Source organism: Musca domestica, unplaced genomic scaffold (genome assembly GCF_030504385.1).
Source record: "Musca domestica strain aabys unplaced genomic scaffold, Musca_domestica.polishedcontigs.V.1.1 16, whole genome shotgun sequence".
Lineage (NCBI taxonomy): Eukaryota > Metazoa > Arthropoda > Insecta > Diptera > Muscidae > Musca > Musca domestica.
Window position 1 is genome coordinate 14,411,614 of NW_026712219.1, and position 21,490 is coordinate 14,433,103.

A 21,490-nucleotide genomic window follows, 5' to 3' on the forward strand; every position below is an offset into this window, starting at 1 on the left:
GTCAAATGAAAATATGCCAGAAATGCTGCCGCCGCATAATCGAAGGAAAAACATATGCCAGACACGTTTCCATTTTTGGCCAACAAAGCCAGTGACACAACGCCAGAAAAATGTAATGGAATTTGCGAAAATATGCACCGAGAAAATGTGAGCAACAAAAAATCCTATGGATTGCATAATAAATGTTTCATTTGAATGTAATTTCTTTCTTTCCTTACCATCTTGGCTAGGCATCATCGGCAGAGCCAAAAAAAGAAGTAAATAATTTACGCCAACTCGTCCCAGAGTTGTAAAAATGAAATCCTGTTGCAAGTACTTCGGCTACACATTCACATTGGCGCAACAAGCCATTATGACAAATGGCCAAACACAGCCACAATTCAACTGCTCCCGCTGCAGCTGTCGGTGCAAGCAGAGCACACCTGTAACAGGTAATAAATGAGATGCCCACAGACATACGCACGTAAAGTGCCAAGTATTGGAACGAACTGAAGACGACGACTGGCGTTACACTGGGCCCCGAAAAGGAACTTCAGGGACTGGTATAATTTTGGATTCTTACTTATTTTCCAAAATGTCCTTGAATATCCGAAAACCCTTTGGTGCATCAACGACCCTCATTCCAAATTTCCTCCTCCTTCCTCAAAAACCTTTTTGTACTTTTCGTACCGTGCTAGTACGAATTTCCAAAAACCCAGCTTTATTTGATCCCTTCATCCAAAATTTCAAAATTCTAGCTTTCTGGCATTGATGAATCATTAAGTCAGTCAGTCAATCAGGACTGGTATAATTTTAGATTCTCGTATCAAAAAGCAGTGTCTAGGCAGGTTTTGGGACCAGAAAGAAGTTTTCCTTTGGATCTGACCAAATCTCGATAGAAATATTTTAAAGGTAAAAATTCACATTTCATAGGATTTTATATCAGAGTTATAGGAATTTATTATCCCTCGCAAAAAATACCATTTTTGTTTAAAATTGTTAAATTTCCCTTTGGAAATGGTGTACAGCTTCTCCAGTGTTTATGTCACACTTGAAATCCTCCACATGGGGGCCTCAAATTGATCACAAATGTTTAAATGGTTATTCAATCCTTGTTGGCATCTGATGCTGCATCACCGTCACCGTCACCATTACAATCACCACCAACCAAACACCAGTTCATACGTAACTCAACCGTTCGGCTAAACAAATACGAGGACAATAACTGGTTCATGTTGCAGGTGAAAGAGAAGAAGAAAAAGACGAAACCACCTTACCACAACAACACATTGTTGCCATACTTGCTGCAAGGCAATTTGGTGCAAGGAGATGAAATCTGAAAGGTAAGGACCCACATAAGAAATCAATGTAACAGAAACAAACACTATGCAACAGAAATAATAAAAACTCAAACCTTATTCGGAAGGAAACATATTATATTCTGCAACACGGAATTGTATTCACGGTGGAATTGTCGATATTAGGACAGAAAACCAAAACATAGGCCTTAAAAACTCTTCTGGGGTTGTAATCTGCAAAAAAACAAAAAAAAAAAAAGAAAGTCTTAAAGTCGGGCGGGGCCGACTTTATGATACCCTACACCACGTTGCTAATATAGTAGAGCTCCACATAACAATTAAAAGTTTTTATGGGAGAATTCAGTCATACACGCTTTGATTATAATTATTATTTAAAGTTCAAAGGACTAAATATGCCGAAGCATTTGTATCTTTTAAATTCGGTCTTGTATTGCCCATTTGGTGCAAAATTAATTTGAAATCAGATAAAGATATATATGGAAGCGGCATCCAAATCTGAACCAATCTCGCTAAAATTTGGCAAAGATATTTTTGAGCAGTATTTGATATATTTCCCTGAATATCGTTGTTACGGAGTGCATATTACGGCTGTGGGTAACAAATATAACAAATCGTATGAACAATATATATGGGAGCTATAGCTATATCTGAACCGACCTTCACTAGACTCAATTCGGTCGTATATGCCAAATTCCATCCCATTTGGACAAATATTAGACGTTTGGTGCACAATAAAAAGTAAATCAGACGATGTTATATATGGGAGCTATATCCAAATCTGAACCTATCTCGATAAAATTTAGCAAATATATTTCTGAGCTGTATTTAATATATTTCCCCAAATATTGTTGTTACAGAGTGCATTTTACGGGTGCGGAGGACTAAAATAACAAATCGGATAAACTATATATATATATATATATGGGATCTATAGCTATATCTGAACCAATTTCGATAAAATTTGGCATACTCATTTTCAGGCCTAATTTGGTTGTATGTGCAAAATTCCATACAATTCGGGCTGATATTACACGTTTGGTGCACATTAAAAGGCAAATCGGACGACGATATATATGGGAGCTATATCTAAATTTTGACCGATTATCTCCAATTTCAATAGGGTTCGTCCTTGGGCCAAACAAATGATTTGTGCAAAATTTCATCTGGATCGGGCAATAAATGCGACCTGTACTTTGTTTACAAAAATCATCAGATGAAACTATGGGTCTATCTCGTTTCCTTTTGCCTGCTACAAACAAATGCACAAAGACATAATACCCTGACCACCTTGTGGTGTAGGATATAAAAACAAATCCACTTGAAATGTTCCACAGCCCAGACTGGTTATTGGGCATTGAAAGTATAAAAACATCTACTACGATTTCGGAAAAAAGTGGACAATCTCTCAAAAATAAAACAAGTTTAAAAGTATCAGTCGGTTTTGCCGTCAGATGTTATAGCCTCAGCCTTTATGATTCTTATGATTGTTCAAACTGTTGACTCTCCAGGGGGGGTTCCTTAGGAGTGGGCCAACATTGTCCATTTCGTTTCTAACCTTAGTCTGATATAAATATTAAAACGTGACAGGTTTGGGCTATATCGACTACTTCTAACCAACATAGTATGGAGGGTATATTAAGTTTTTCACTACGTTTGTAACAACTCGGAATATAATATTTAGACCACACAAATTCTGTATTAAATTCTGTGTCGATTTGCTTAAATTTTGCTGAGATTTGTATAAGGTCTGCAGCACCTTTGGAAATAAAAGTGTCTAAATTTTGGTATAGCCCTCATATAATTATACCTACAGGAATTTTTGGTGTGTTAGTCACAATTTTAACCCAGAAATTTGATGTAAATTAGCAGCATGTGTTTCCATTATATAACAAACATTCATGCATAGAACTGTCAATATAGATCTAAGTTTTGATATAGTCTCCACATGACTGTACCTCCAGATATTCGGTATTTTGATGATTTGTGGCACTTGAGGTGTCACTTTTCAGCGGATGTATTTTAAACTTGGAACCAGAAGTTCCTACATCCTCTATTCACCTACGTTTTCGTATAGCCCCCGTATAACTATACCTGCCTATATTCGGTATTTTGATAATTTTACCTATATAATTCACCGGATTTTTTTTCAATTTTCGTATTTGAAGTTCCTAATGGGTACTACAGGCTATTTGGTATTTTCAAGATTTATGCGATGTTTTTCACTGGAATTGTATCAAGTTTCGTATTTAAAAATCGTAATGGTATATTACAGAAAATGCTTATCCAGATCCAATATAGTATTATTTGTCTACAGATTTTTTTTCTGTTCGAAATGGTGGAGTGCATTCAAAGCTCGGCACGGCCGAACTTACCGCCATTTCACTTGTTTTTTATTTAACGTTGCAACAAGCGTGAAGTTGACCACCAGTGCTCAAGCGCCGGCCATGGTAATGGTGTAAGCCGCCATAACAGCCGATTGTCACTCTCCGCTCGTATTAATCGACGGAGGCATCAGATTAAATGCCGAATATTATAGCGAAATTATTCTGGAGGGTGTATTAAAGCCTTGGGCACGCAAACATTTTGGCCGCAGACCTTGGACATTCCAACAGCACCATCATATCTAGCGCACAATGACCACCAAAATATCCGGATGCCAATCCGTTAGTCTATTGTGTCTGGAGTACTTTGGAAAACAAGGTTGGCACTAAAAAATACCAAGTGTCGATTACCTCAAGCAGGCGCTTCGCCGGGAATGGGCCAATACCTCAAAGCAACATTAGGGCAGCATGTAACGGTTTTATTGGACGTTTGAAGGCCATAATTCGTCCCAATGGTGATCAATTCGAACAAATCTAAACTTATTCTAAAATGTTATGCTTTTTCTGACATTTTTTGCATTCATTCAATAAAATTTAAAAAAAAATTACAAATTATGACGTTTGACTTTGTTGCACTTTTTTATCTCACCCTGTATATCGATTGAAACATTGACTGAACCTTATTTGAAGATCTGTAGATTTTCGAATTATAAAATATTTATTTATCAAATTTATTTTAGGTTCATCAAGCATAGATTATATTCGCTGATGGCATCCTTTCCCCTCCTTCTCTTTTGAAATCTGAAAGTGAATAAGTACTTCCGTTTACTAGAACTCTGAGGCCATATATCTGCCGGTAAAACGTCTAACTCGTTATCTAACTATTTTATTTTACCCTTTCCTGGAAAAATACAGTATACACACCCACGTATGGTGTTAAATCTTTCCAAAATGTCCAATCCAATAGGTCTCTAAAAAACGTACCACAAAAGAGCACTAATACCTTGCTTGTGACAGCATCCGCATTGCAAATAGCCAAAATACCCTCCATTTAGGTTGATGTCAAAATTACCGATTAAGTAATGTTCCACATGCGCAATGCGATATGCATACATATGTTATGTATGTTGCCCTGTGTAGATTGTGACACAAAGAATGATACAGATTTATTTGATTACATCCGTATAACAACGTCCATAAGTAGTTGGCCACTGCTATTGCCGGGCGATAGTCATTCCATTGACCAGTTTCTTTTTGTTTGCGTTTTACACAAAATTTAAGCCACTTGTCTTGTTGTTACACTTGTTGTCATTGCTGGGTTTTTGTTGTTGCAATGCTTATGCGATGGTCATCGCCTTTTCTTGGCATTCCAATATCGCCATTGTACAGCCAAACTCACATAATTTTGCACCATTAAATGGATGCTCGACTGACCTAATTTCGTTTTTCGGCCGAGTATTTGCTTCCCCGGATGTTGAATTTCATGTTGGCCGGCCAGTCAGTCATTGAGTTCAGTTGTTCAATTGTTGTATTTGTATTGTATTTGTTGTCTCCATTCGAACAAAAGTGGATTCATGTTTTTCTTCGCCCTCTTCATCTTCTTCGGGGTTTTCTCTTCGTTTTTTTTGCTATGTCATTGTGTAATTAGATGGTGTGTTTTTCGAATTTACAAAAATTGTTGTGCCTTTACAAATATTTTTTATAAAGACTGATATTACTTGTTGTTGGTGGGTTTGTTATTGTTGTCGTTGCTATTTTTGTTGGCCCATGTTTAATTCAATAAAATAAATTACATTAATTTTTTTCCTGCGTACATATGTATGTATTATACAATAAGTTGTTTTACTACGGTTCGGATTGTTGGGAGACTTTGCAAATCACCTAAACACCAATTTCTCAATAAATTTCAAACATAATTTTCACTCAATTTTATATGTAAATAAATTTGTATTTTTACACACACATGTAGTCGTAGGAGGAAAAGTTGGTTTTTATAATATAAAATTTGCTTGGGAAACATGGCTAAGATCTTCAAGGCTCCAGAAAGCTGGTGTTAAGGTTAAGCATTATTGCTAGATGCAGTTCTTTTCGTTTATCAACTACACATAGCAAACTATAGTATATTAAAACGAAACAAGAACAAGTAAAAAAGTTGTAAGTTCGGCCGGGCCGAAATTTGAATACCCTCCACCATTTGGAAAGAATTTGGAAATTTTCAAAAAATAAAATCCGTTAAAAATTCTGTTAAAGTCTTAAAAATACCAAATATAGCCATTATATTGTCTATACGACGTGGACCTGCAAATAAACGGTGAATAATGTAACTAAAATTATCAAAATACCATATATAGGGAGGTACCGTTATATAGGGCATAATATACCATCATACTATGGTGCAGGGTAAAAAAAACAGTTAACAATTTCCATAGTCTAAAATTTGGAGAGTCATGTAAAAATTTATCTGTAAATGTCGAAATTCCAGTATTCGAGGGTAATTTTTTGTTATTACGAATATTTAATCCAAATTTGAAAAAATTCTTTAAAAAGATGACTACAATCACCAAAATACCGAATATCGGGAGAAAATCCTGACTTATATAGACTGACTTGTCCTATATAAGCAGAATAACCCATCACGGAACCCAAATACGGAATTTAAGTAATTACGTTAAAAAAAGGTGGCTAAAATCGTCAATAATCGGTCAATAAATATCGAATATCGGGAAGTAATTTTATGTGGGCTATATTAAAACGTGGACCTTCATAGAAAATTTTCTGTCCCATAAGTAGAAAACGTTATAAACTCAAAATACCAGATTTAACAAGTAAAAAAGCAGTAAGTTCGGCCGGGCCGAACTTTGAATACCCTCCACCATTTGGAACGAATTAAAAAAAATTAAAAAAAAATCCATTAAAAATTCTTTTAAAATCTTTAAAATATCTAATAAAGGAAGGTGCCGATATATGGGGGGATATACGATATTGTGGACCTATAAAGACAAATCTATGTCTGCGTGTAAAGTACTTACAAGGAACTCCTTGTGTGGATTTTCAGATAATTCCATTGGAAAAAGTGGCTAAAATCATCAAAATACCGAATATATGGGAGTACCGTTATATGGGGGATATACGACATCGTGAACCACTATAGACAATTATCTTGCAGGGGGAAAAATACCCACAAGGAACTGCTTGTGTGGAATTTCAAACAATTCCATTGAAAAATGTGGGTGAAATCATCAAAATACCGAATATCGGGAGGTACCGTTATATAGGGGCTATACGATATCGTGGACCTATATAGACAATTCTCTTTCAGGGGTAAAGTGCTCACAAAGAACCCCTTGTGTACAAAGATCCACTTGTGACCATTCCGTTGAAAAATATGGCTAAAAACATCAAAATACCGAATATCGAGGGTAACGTTATATGAGGGCTATACGATATCGAGGACCTATATAGATAATTCTCTGCCGAGGTATAAAGTACCCACAAGGAACTCCTTGTGTGGATTTTCAGACAATTCCGATGAAATATGTGGGTAAAATCATCAAAATTCCAAATATCGGGGGTACCGTTATATGGGGGATATACGATATCGTGAACCTGTATAGACAATTCTCTCTCAGTGGGTAAAGCTCTCACAAGGAACTAGTTGTGTGGATTTTAAGACAATTCCATTGAAAACTGTGGCTAACATCATCAAAATGTCGAATATCGGAGGGTACAGTTATATGGGGGATATACGATATCGTGGACCTATATAGACAATTCTTTTTGAGGGGGTAAAATGCTCACAAGGGTCTCCTTTTGTGGAATTTCAAACAATTCCGTTAAAAAATGTGGGAAAAATCATCAAAATGCCGAATACCGGGGGTACCGTTATATGGAGGCTATACGATATTGTGAACCTATATAGATAATTCTCTGCCGAGGCATAAAGTACCCACAAGGAACTACTTGTGTGGATTTTCAGACAATTCCATTGAAAAATGTGGCTAACATCATCAAAATACCGAATATCGGGGGTACCGTTATATGGGGGCTATACGATATCGTGGACCGATATAGCCCATCTTCGAACTTGTCCTGTCTGCAGACAAAAGAGAGATCTGTGCAAAATTTTAGCTTCCTATCTTAATTCGTTTAGACTGTAGCGTGATTACAACAGAGGACAGACGGACGGGCAGGGCTAAATCGTCTTAGAATTTTACGCTGATCAAGAATATATATACTTTGTTGGGTCTAAAATGATTATTTCGATGAGTTACAAACGGAATGATGAACTTAATATACCCTCCATACTTTTTTGGTGGAGGGTATAAAAATATTCCGTTAGAAAATTTTGGAGAAATTTGTAAAAATGTTGAATATAGGGAGGGACAATTATATCAGGGCTGAATTACAACAGACAGACGGACGGATATGGCTAAATCGACTTACAATTTTACGCTGATTAGGAACATATGTACTTTGTTGGCTCTAAAATGATTATTTCAAAAAATCTAGGATAAACATTAAACCTTTTTTCGAAGAGATTTCTATTCATTAAAATTTCGAAATATTAAATCGTGACAGTTCAATGTGGCTAGGACCTTAAACTATTATCCCAGATTTTCGTATGTATATAATGCTAAATTACGACCAACCCAGTTAAAACCTTCAAGAAATCGGAATGCCGACACAAATAATTAGACACACACATTAGAAATCTTTTACGGAAAGAGCCATAATCGCAGCTATGTTGTATTACTTGTGATTAAAGTAGCTAGGTCTTGAACCATCTTCATGAAATTGTATGAATAGAGTAAGGGTCAGAGAAGAAGCTAATTGGTGTTGGAGTTGAAAATATTGGAGTAGAAAATATTAAGAGAGTGAAATGGTACAAAAGTATAAAATTTCTTGATTTGCGGTGGCTTTACAGGTCACAATTATAGGACCATCGACACAGAAGCTGTCGGTCAAACACTGATGGTAACATTTGTGCAGGCATTATTTAAAACATCCACTAAGATAGGTTTGGACGTAAGGTGGATTTCCAATAGGGTTGTTGGGTTGTTGTAGGATACCACATGATCGGCCCCGCACGACTGTAGCCTTTGCTTACTTGTGTTTTATACCCTCAGTCATATGGCTATAGAGAATATATATAAAAAACTGCAACAAAGTCAAAAAGCCATCATTTTTACATTTTTATACCCTCCACCATACTATGGAGCGATGTCCGTCTGTCGGTCCGTCTGTTCGTCTGTGTGTCTGTTGTAATCACGCTATCTTTCGAATGAATTGAAATAGATGGCTAAAATTTTGCACACATGTTTATTTTTGCAGTAGGCAGGTTAAGTTCGTAAATGGGCCATGTAGGTCCACGTTTTCATATAGCCCCCATATAACGGTACCTCCCTATATTCGGTATTTTGATGATTTTAGCGACATTATTCACCGGAATTGTTTCAAAATTGGTATTTGAAGTTCATAATGAATACTACAGTCTAAAATAGAAAATTGTCTGTGTAAGTCCATGTCTTCGTATAGCCCCCATATAACGGTACCTCCCGATATTCGGTATTTTGATGATTTTAACGACATTATTCACGGGAATTGTTTCAAATTTGGTATTTGAAGTTCGTTATAGGAACTACAGTCTTTGACAGAAAATTGTCCGTGCGGGTCCAGGTTTTCGTATAGGCCCCGTATATCAGTACCTTCCTATATTCGGTATTTTGATGATTTTAGCGACATTATTTACCGGAATTGTTTCAAAATTGGTATTTGAAGTTCGTAATGAATACTACAGTCTAAGATAGAAAATTGTCTGTGCAAGTCCATGTCTTCGTATAGCCCCCATATTACTGTACCTCCTGATATTCGGTATTTTGGTGATTTTAACGACATTATTCACCGGAATTGTTTCAAATTTGGTACTTGAAGCTCAAAATGGATACTACACCCTAAGACAGAAAATTGTCTATGCAGGTCCACGTCTTCGTATAGCCCCCATATTACTGTACCTCCCTATATTCGGTATTTTGATGATTTTAGCGACATTATTCACCGGAATTGTTTCAAAATTGATATTTGAAGTTCGTAATGAATACTACAGTCTGTGACAGAAAATTGTCTGTACGGGTCCAGGTCTCCGTATAGGCCCCATATATCAGTACCTCCCCATATTCGATATTTTGACGATTTTAGGTACAATACCCACCGAAATTGTTTGAAATATGGTATTTGAAGTTCGTAATGGATGCTACAGCCTGTGACAGAAAATTGTCTATGCTGGTCCAGGTCTTTGCACAGCTCCAATTTAACGGCATCTCCCTATATACGATATTTTGATGATTTTAGCTACATTATTCACCGTTTATTTCAAGTTTCCAATTTGAATATGGTAATGGTTTATGACAAACAATGCCTATGTCCACGTCGTATAGACCCCAATATAAAGGCTATATTCGGTATTTTTAAAATTTTAACTGAATTTTTTAAGGATTTTATTTTTTAAAAATTTCCAAATTCGTTGCAAATGGTGGAGGGTATTAAAAGTTCGGCCCGGCCGAACTTAGTGCTTTTTAACTTGTTTTTTTTTTTTTAATTTTATTGAATGAAAGCAACAAATGTTGGACATAGCATCAACTTTTAGAATAAGCTTAGATTTGTTCGAATTGGTCACCTTTGGCACGGTATTAGGAGATTTAAGGGGTCATTGTGCGCTGGAAATGAAACGAGGAACTTTTGTAACCATTCTTGGTTGGCGCGTGCTGAGTCCTGTTGGAATGTCCAAGGTCTGTGGCCAAAATGTTTGCTTGCCCAAGGCTTTAATAAACCCTCCAGAATATTTTCGCGATAATATTCAGCATTAATTCTGATACCACGGTAAATTAATACGAGCGGAGAAGGACCATCGGCTGTTATGGCGGCCCACACCATCACCATGGCCGGCGCTTGAGTATATCAACCACACAAGAGATACTGTGTTAGCAAATATCTTTGGATGCTTATTTCGCTTTGGCTTTTCAAAATCTTGAACAATATGTCGTGGACGTACCAGAAGACATGGTCCAATCTCAACAATCTTCATAACAGCCCTTGTGTTGATGAAAATATTGAGATTCACCAAGTCTAAGTGGAATCGTACGTTTTGTGAGCTTCGTGAATATTCAAAATTTTGACCTTTTGTGGTTGAGGTACCGGAAAGAGTGGGCCGATTTATGTTCTTTCCACAAGACCTAGGTTTAAAAAAAATATTGTGGTGTGTGAAATATGAAGAAAACCGGGATGCTTACTTCGGATTTTATAATCGTTTTGGTTATTCAAAACTTTGACCCATTGTGTGGGAGGTACAAGAAGAAATGGTCCGAGTGGACCGATATTGTCCATTTTCTCATCTATCACCTAGCACTCATGCCGATATTAGGATTTGCAAAGGTGGAGCAAAATCGGATTATCATTTCCATTTTTGTGCAGTAAAATATATGTTTGAAAATTTTGGGATAGGTACCAGAAGGAGGGGACCAATATTGTCCATCTCCGAACTCGATCTATGTTTCATAATAATATTACGATGTACCAAATTTGGGCCAAATCGGATACTCCCTTCTAGAGTTATCGTGCGCACCAGCCATACAGACGGACGGACCTCGCTATATCGACTCCAAATGTCCTGAAACGGATTTGGTCCAAAAAGACGTAGGGTCTAAAACTTTTATTTCGATGAGGTCGTATCAAATGATATATACCCTCTGTAGCCAAAATTCGATCTACGGAAAAAATACGGAAAGGGGAAATATATACGATATATATTTAAAGAACAGATATGGATCTGTTCTTCAAATATTATATCGTATATATATCCCCTATTCAAAAACTTGGGGTTACTAGCTTCTGGTAAGACGATCTATGGGAAAATCTCTGCGATATGTCGTAATGCGTGCGTGTATGACATATATGTATTAAGGGGTGTTACAAATTTGTTGGTCCCACGCATGGTTACGGTGCCCCCTTCCTATACTATGGCATTAGGTATAATTACATTAGTCTAATAACTCAATTCTACTGTCACATTCATTTATTTCCCTGTGATTTTTTTTTAAATAAGCGTTGAACTTCATACCATTTAATTACTCTGGTGATATTCCACCCGAAAATAAAAAACAAAACAACGCCCAAAACAAAGTAAACAGAAAATATTAATAAAATAAACAAAAAGAAGGAGAGGGAGAAGGGCGTTCAAACACCACACCCCGCCAACCCAAATCAGCTCATATTTTAACTGTTGCATTAAATGTTGTAATTGAAACCTGAAATTTCATTATTGTTGTTGGCCGTAATGAACGTTGTCATTAAAGACACGATGGTGTTCATCGTGATCAGTACGAGGTACCACAAAAAGCAAAAAAGGGCCACCTCATTATTACAGTTTCATAAAATGTGTAGTGTTTTTTTTTTACTTTTACGCTTCCATGCTCTCCAGCCATCCAGCCAACCAACCAACCATTCGCTCAAGTACATCAACGAATTCTTTGAAGGTCATCCGGCTTGTTGTAATTGTGGAGAAGGGCATTCACGTTGCAGATTACAAACCCAAAAAAATAAAATGCCCCACATTTACAGGTTACATGATTTACTCCATGGCGTTGCATTGCATCGTTACAATTTTTAGGGCCTTTCCCATAAGAATGTGGTTGGAGGAGCCATGGATAATTGTTACTTTGATTTAGGGTTACAAGTGTTCAATAACATACATATACAAAGGCAGAAGCAAACACACACAACTTCAGGTTCTATATGAGTGGAAAAAAAACAAAGTTCAAGGATAGCTACACATTAATCAGATTGAAAATATTTATTGATTTTTGTGCGATAATTATTTATAATTGTAACAATTATGTTGTGTCATGGCCGTCAAAAATAAAAACAAAACAATATTCATTGATGATAATAATCAAAAATGGTTTATTATGACGTTCTTTGTTATGGGTTTTCAGTTATAGATTATTGATGAATGATTTTTCAATAGGAGGTATTGTGATTGATTGCCATGGGGTATGAAAAGAAGATTATGGACTGTGATCTTGAAATTGATTTAAATTAGTTCTTTTTGATAGTCTTCCATATTAAACATACCATGAGTAGATATCATTTGATAAAATATGTTACCGTAACAAAAATTTCAAGAATCTTCTACTTTTGAAGTTATGAGAATCTTTTAATGGAAAATTTTTCTTCTGCAACAACTTGAACACTTTGTGAGAAAACTATTGAATGACACTCTCTATAAAAATATTTTGCTAGACAAATTAGCCGGAGCAAATTTAATATCTTTATTACCATTTTCTGAATAGTTGAGATGTAAACCTAAACAGATGAGTATATACAGGGTGAGATAAAAAAAACTGCAACAAAGTCAAACGCCATAATTTTTACATTTTTTATAAATTTTATTGAATGAAAGCAAACAAGTAAAAAAACATTAAGTTCGGACGGGCCAAACTTTTAATACCCTCCACCTTAGGGTAAAGAAACATTAGAACCCATTGCGTCCCACAAATACCAATTTTTAGATATATTCATGGGAAAATGTCGCAAAATCATCAAAATATTGAATATCGGTACCGCTATATGGGGCTATACAAAAACGAACACCTATACATACAATATTTCGGCAACGGAGCTAGAACCCATTAGGACAAAAAAATGCCAATTTATAGATAAATCCGCGACGAAATGTAAAAATCATAAAAATAACCAATATCTGGAGGTACCGTTATATGGGAGCTATACCAAAATGTGGATCTATACATAAAATGTTTTGCCACCGCAGAAGAATTTGCAACCAAATACCAGTTTTTAGACAAATCCGTGAAAAAATGTGGCAAAAATCATCAAAATCGGAAGGTGCCGTTAAATGGGGACTATGCCAAAACGTGGTCGGATATATCTAATTTTCAATACAAATTATTCTGATATATGTGATCGTGTTTTCAACAGACAGACGGACGGACATCGTCAAATCGACTTAGAATTTCATGCTGATTATGAAATATATATATATATATATATATATATATATATATATATATATATATATATATACATATATATATATATATATATATATATATATATATATATATATATATAGGGTCTATGACGAATATATTTTATTTTAGATTTGTTCGAATTGGTCACCTTTGGCACAAATTATGGCCTTCAAACGGCCAATGCTGCCCGAATGGTGCTCTGCGGTATTTTGGCCCATTTCCGGCGAAGAGCTTGCTTGAGGTGATCGACACTTTGGTATTCTTTAGTGCCAACCTTGCTTTCCAAAATACTCCAGACACAATAGTCCAACGGATTGGTATCCGAAATTTTGTTGGCCATTGTGCGCTGGAAATGAAGCGAGGAACCGCATTCTTGGGTGGCGCGTGCTGAATCCTGTTGGAATGTCCAAGGTCTGCGGCCAAAATGTTTACGTGCCCGAAGGCTTTAATACGCCCTTCAGAATATTTTCGCGATATTATTCGGCAATTATTCTGATGCCACGGTCGATTAATACGAGCGGAGAGCGACCATCGGCTGTCATGGCGGCCCACACCATCACCATGGTCGGCGCTTGAGTTATCGTGCACATTTTCAGCTGACCTCTTCAGCGAGTAAAAACGATCATTTTGTTTGTTTACAAACTGCTGGACAACGAATGTTTTCTCATCGGAAAGAAACAAATTCCGCAGTTCACCACTTTTGGCCAAGCAACTCTTTAGTTCTTTTGAATCTATTTTCTTTCTGTTGCGGTGTAAGTTCTTCCACATTTTGGAATTTCAATGGCTTTAGCCCGAGCTCATTTTTCAATATTTGCCGAATGGAATATGTTCAGCGATATATTCAGCTCACTAGCCATTTTTCGGGAACTGCGACGCGTGTTTCGATCAAGTCGCTTCTTTACTTTCCGAACCTGCTGATTTTGTAGGTATGTATGTCTGTAGGTATGTCCGTCTGTCCATGTTAATTTGTAATCACGCTACAGATCGAAATTATGGCCCGATCCTCACGAAATTTTGCATGGAGGTGGCGTTATGGTCAGAATAGAAGCCTACTTTTCGAGATGATCGCATAATATTTAGGGTTTGAAATGGATTAAAAACTGAAAAATGTTCTGATTTTACAGTTGAAGTAAGCATAGGGCTAGAACATAGGGCTAGGCAGAAGCCTTCCAGTTTGGATGGTCATGACTTACACGAGATCTTGTGATATAACTATTAAAATGTGTCGAATATGAATGAAATCGGATGATCATTTCGCGTTTTATGAACTTCATAGAAATTGTTCACCTTTTGTTGGGGAAGTACCAAAAGGATATGGATCGATATTACACATCTCCGAAATTGATCTTAGTTTGACAATAATATTATTTCGATTAAATCTACGAGCATTCGATTCTATACTTTTAGGTGAAGAATCGTCAAATATCGCATGTGGGACTCTTGATACCAGATTCGTACAAACCACGTACTATAACTAGACCCATAGTTCCTTTTGATGATCTGCATAGAATCACATTCTGAGTCGATTTATGCATGTCCGTCCATCTGTCCATGTATTTTTGTAAACAAAGTACAGTTCGCATTTATTGCCCGATCCAGATGAAATTTTGCACAAGTCATTTGTTTGGCCCAAGGACGAACTCAATTGAAATTAGAGATAATCGGTCAAAAATTAGGTATAGTTCCCATATATATCTTTGCCCTATTTGCCTTTTATTGTGCACCAAACGTGTAATATCAGCCCGAATAGTATGAAATTTTGCACATACAACCAAATTAGGCCTGAAAGTAAGTATGCGAAATTTGATCGAAATCGGTTCAGATATAACTGTAGCTCCCATCCCTCCGCAGCCGTAATATGCACTCTGTAACAACAATATTTGGGTAAATATATCAAATGCAGCTCAGAAATACCTTTGCTAAATTTTATCGAGATCGGTTCGAATTTGGATATAGGTACCATATATAACTTCGTCCGATTTACCTTTTATTGTGCACCAAAGGTCTAATCGAATTGAGTCTAGAATCTAGTATGTCAAATTTGGTGAAGATCTGTTCAGATATAGCTATAGCTCTCATATATATTGTTCATCCGATTCGTTATATTTGTTACCCACAGCCGTAATATACACTCCGTAACAACGATATTCAGGGAAATATATCAAATACAGCTCAGTAATATCTTTACCAAATTTTATCGAGATCGGTTCAGATTTGGATATAGCTCCCATATATATCTTTATCTGATTTCAAAGTAATTTTGCACCAAATGGGCAACACAAGTCCGAATTTAAAAGATACAAATGCTTCGGCATATATAGTCCTTTGAACTTTAAATTATAATTATAATCATAGCGTGTATGATTGAATTCTCCCATAAAAACTTTTATTTCTTATGAGGAGCTCTACTAAATTAGCAAAATGGTGTAGGGTATCATAAAGTCGGCCCCGCCCGACTTTAGGACTTTCTTTACTGGTTTTAATGCACTAAATCCTTGTAAATATTATTAAAAATCATGGTTTGGAAGCGGCGAAAAATTCTTGTAGATGTTATAACAAAACCGTGCAAAATTCAGAAAAAAACGTTGTAGGACTCGTTTAACACTTAATTATATATGTATTATATGATTTGTATTTTTCATATTATTGACCCTTTATGAGGAAGTAATCGGAAAAGTGGGCTACTATTGTCCATTTTCGTATTTGACTTACATATAACAATACAACGATGTATCAAACGTAGATTTCATGGAGTACTCATTTCGATTTATATGAAATATATTTAAAGATTAAGATCTGATTTTGCAGTTTCAAAATTTTGAATTTTTTGGATTTTGTCAATTAATTATTTATTAATTATTTCTTATTATTATATTATTATATTTGGGTAATCCCAGAGATACAATGGGTGTGAAAATAGTACCAATAACGATTAATTGCCAAGACGGTCTCTACGTTTAAGTCTGATATTTATAAGACTTATTTTCCAAACAACAAAAAAAAAAGTAAAAAAACGTTAAGTTTTGCCGGGCCAAACTTTTTATACCCTCCACCTTAGGGTAAAGGAAACATTTGAGACATTATGACCCACATAACCAAATTCATGGGAAAATGTGCCAAAAATCATCAAAATATCGAATATGGGGAAATACCGCTATACAGGGCTATACAAAAACGTGGACCTATACATACAGTGTTTCGCCAAAAGAGCTAGAACCCATTAAGACCAACAAATAGCACTTTCTAGACAAATCCGTGAAAAACTGTGGCAAAAATCATCAAAATACCGAATATGGGGAGGTACCGTTATATGGGGCTATACCAAATCGTGTACCTATACATGCAATGTTTCGCTAAAGGAGCTAGAACCCATTATGACCTGCATCTACCAATTTTCAGAGAAATTCGTGAAAAAATGTGTCAAAAGTCATCAAAATAACGAATATCGGGAAGTACCGTTATATGAGGACTATACCAAAACGTGGACCTATACATACAATGTTTCGCCACCGGAGCTAAGGCCCATTATGACCTTCAAATATCAATTTTAAGACAAGTCAGTGAAAAAATGTGGCATAAATCATCAGAATACCGAATATCGGGAGACACCGTTATATGGGGACTATACCAAAACGTGGACCGATATATCTCAATTTCAATACCAACCATCCTAGGCACAACACAAATTGCTCTACTAAATTTTGGCGCCATACGTCAAATAATATGGGCTGTATCGTGATTTCAACAGGCAGACAGACAGACGAACATCGTCAAATCGACTTTTATCGAATTTTATGCTGATTATGAATATATATACTTTATGGGGTCTACGACGAATATTTAAGAATGTTACAAACGGAATGACAAAGTTAATATACCTTCCTTCCAAGGTGGCATGTTCATAGATCATTTCATTAACCAATCCAAACGAATTATTCCCTGAAAGATCATTTCCTCAACAGCTACGAGGCTGCATCATCTTAATGCGATATTACTTAAATAAGACCACACTACAAATACGCATTCCACCTGCCTAGTGGATAAATCAGGCCATTTATACAACCATTAACGACATACTTATCTCCCCACCGCAATGGGAGAAAGATTTTTCCGTAATTAGTCTGTTTCCGTAAGCAAATTATGCCATGGCATGAAAATGCCGCGAATGCAAGAAAACCGGTGGAAAACTAAAGTGTCATTATTAGCCAGCAACAAATTACAAATAGACATGAAAATACAAACGCACACGCACACATACATACACCGAAATACAATCGTTATTAGACCATCACAACGGTCCTCCAACTTAAATAAGATTTACTAACTTATTTTTTAAACCAAAATCTCTTTGCGTATCTCTTTTAGGTTGGCAAAATGCTACGCATGCGCAAATTAACATTTTCATAACACAATCTAAGCGGGGCAGGCAGCCAGGCTAGTCAGTGAATGATAAAAATCAATTTGAATTTTTTATTATTTGCTGCTGCTACTGTATCTGTCAATTTCTGTGTGTCCGTGTGTTTGTGTGCGACGGAACAATGATTTCAATTGAAATCCCTTGAATTAAAAAAAAATAAAATTGAAAAAATAAAAAACTAAACAAAAATTGTGCAAAATTCGATGATTGCCATAGAGATGATGGCTGGAACGGCGAAGAATGATGCCTTCTCATTGATGGCAACCTGGCTGGCTGGCTGGCTGGCTCACTGACTGACCAACAAAGAGTAGCTGCCAACAACAAAAACAACAGCGTCTGGGATTTTATGCAGACTTTGGTTTTTTTTTCTTCTCTCATTCACTCGATTGCGTCACTTGCAATTGCACGTACGGCCTTCACGCGTAAGAAATTAACTACAATTGACTCCAAAGCGTAGCTGTGGCTCTGCGGAGCGCAACACACTAACCGAAGCAACAACATGCATGCATACACATGATCATACAGAGTGGTCACTGAGATCATTATGATGATTGCAAACATCGTCATCATCATCACTATGTGTGTGCATGTGTGTGTGTGGGGAATAGGGATCGTTCGCATACGGCACTCTTGTTAGAGTCATTTATCATTAACATGATGACGATGACGCTGACGACGACGACGATGATGATGGTGCATTTTACACGATAATGGTGGCAAATCATGACAAAAACAATTATGGTTCAGTGGGGATATACGAGGGCTGGTTTGCGGAGATCCACAGTAACACTGTGCAACACAAAAAATAATTCTAGAACAAGTTAAACAAGTAAAAAAAAAACATTAAGTTCGGCCGGGCCAACCTTTTAATATCCTCCACCATAGGGTAAAGGAAACATTAGAAGAAATGTGGCAAAAACCATTAAAATGCCGAATATCGGGAGGTACCGTTATATGGGGGCTATACCAATTCGTGGACCTACACATGCAAGGTTTCCCAACGGAGCTAGAACCCATTATGACCTACAAAGACCAATTTTCAGACAAATACGTAAAAAAATGTGGCAAAAATCATCAAATTACCGAATATCGGGAGGTACCGTTATATGGGGGCTATACCAAAACGTGGACCTATAATTACAATGACTCGCCACTCGAACTGGGACCCATTATGACCCACAAATACCAATTCTTCAGAGAAATTCGTGAAAAAATGTGTCAAAAATATTCAAAATACCGAATATTGGGAGGTACCATTATATGGTGGCTATACCAAAACGTGGACCTATACATGCAATGTTTCGCCACCGGAGCTGGAACCCATTATGACCAACAAATATCAATTTTTAGACAAATTCGTTAAAAAAATGTGGCAAAAATAATCAAAATATCGAATATCGGGAGGTACCATTATATGGTGGCTATACCAAAACGTGGACCTATACATGCAATGTTTCGCCACACGTACAGGGACCCGTTATGACCAACAAATACCAATTTTCAGACAAATCCATGATAAAATGTGGCATAAATGATCAAAATACCGAATATCGGGAGGTACCGTTATATGGGGACTATACCAGAACGTGGACCGATATATTTCATTTTCAATACCGACCTTCCTAGACACAATACCAACTGCTCTGCTAAATTTTGGCGCTCTACGTCAAATAATGTGGGCTGTATCGTGGTTTCAACAGACAGACAGACGGACAGACATACGAACATCGTTAAATCGACTTAGAATTTTATGCTGATTATGAATATATATATATACTTTATGGGGTTTACGACGAATATTTAAGGATGTTACAAACGGAATGACAAAGTTAATATACCCTCCTTTCCAAGGTGGAGGGTATAAAAATATCAGTCGGTTTTGCCGAAAGATGTATACCCTCATCCAATGTTCGATTATTTAAATATATTTTGACTTCTGTTTTGATCACTTAAATGTTTGACCCTCTATGAAGTAGGTTCCGAAGGAATCGATCAATATTTTCTGTTTCGTATCGGAACATTTCTAGCCAATTTTATGCGAAATTCATCTTCTTTCTGGTTGAGAGAAATATTTAGATGTAGCAAGTTGTGAAAAATCGCTGACTTGTTTCGCAAGTTATGACAGGTAAAAGTACTGAAAATTGTGACCATTTGAGGGTGAGGTATCAGAACTGGTTCGCAGATATATATTTAATTTTCACAACAGATCATGTGTTCCCAATAACATTTGTATGTGTGAAATTTGAAGAGAGTTGGATGCTTATTTCGATTTCTTTGAGCGTTTTATTTTTCAAAAACCTGAACCCTGTGAGAAGGAATGGTCCGATCTATACCATCTTTATCAAAGATCTTGCCTTGATAGAAATATTAAGATATGCCAAGTCTGAATGGAAGTTTTATGAGCTTCATGGATATTTAACATATTTGACCCTTTGTCGGAAGAAGGCATGGACCGATAAATCCCATCTTCAGGGCAGATCTAAAAAGAACCCGATGTTTATTTCGGATTTTATAATCGTTGTGCTAATAGAAATATAGATATTATCCAAGTCTGAATGATATTTACTTCGCGTTTTTAAACTTCATAAATACTAAAAATGTTGACTCTTTGTGGGAGAGATACCAGAAGGACCATTCCTTCTGGTATCTCCATTCCTTCTGGATCGCTACCATCTTTATAACTTACCTTGTGTAGATGGAAATATTGAGATGTACCAAGTCTGAATGGAATTGGATGTTAATTTCGAGTTTTATGAACTTCATGAATATTCAACATTTTTGGCCCTTTGTGGGAGGAGGTATCAGAAGGAATGAACCATGGATGTGTGAAAAACGAAGAGATCCGAATACTTATTTCGGATTTTATAATCGTTTTGGTTATTCAAAACTTTGACCCCTTGTGGGGGAGATACCAGAAGGAATGGTCCGATCTCTACCTCCTTCCGATCTCTACAGATGTTATGTTATGTTATTTATTGTTATGTTATTTATTGCCAAGTCTGAAAGGAATCGGATGTTAATTTCTCGTTTCATGAGCGTTATAGATATTCAAAATGTTGACCCTTTTGTGGGGGATATATTCTGGAGCTGACCGATATATTCCATCTTCACACCAGATCTTCGCTTAATAAAAGTATTGTGATGTGTGTACTTTGAAGGTAATCGGACTCATATAACAGACTTATATAATTATATAAGTTATAATTATTCAAAATATTGACCCCTTGTGGGAGAGGTACTTGATGGAGTAGACCGATATTGTCCATTTTCACACCTAACTTAGCATTGATGCAAATATGGAGATTTGCAAAGTTCTTAAAATTTTGACCTTTTTGGAGAGGTACCAGAAGGAGTGGACCGATTTCCAAACTCGATCTAAGTTTGATAATAATATTATGATGTACCAAGTTT

The 21,490-nt window shown here is 36.3% G+C and overlaps 1 protein-coding gene across 1 annotated transcript in view; it reads left to right on the forward strand.

Moving 5' to 3' along the window:
• The first annotated feature begins 1,053 nt into the window (after window positions 1-1,053).
• The window catches only part of LOC101889846 (uncharacterized), a 53,186-nt gene continuing 32,749 nt past the window's right edge, over window positions 1,054-21,490 (forward strand). Inside the window, exon 1 of the transcript XR_009341823.1 lies at window positions 1,054-1,322. The gene's annotated coding sequence lies outside the window, so the exon portion shown is untranslated. The remainder of the gene's footprint in view (window positions 1,323-21,490) is intronic.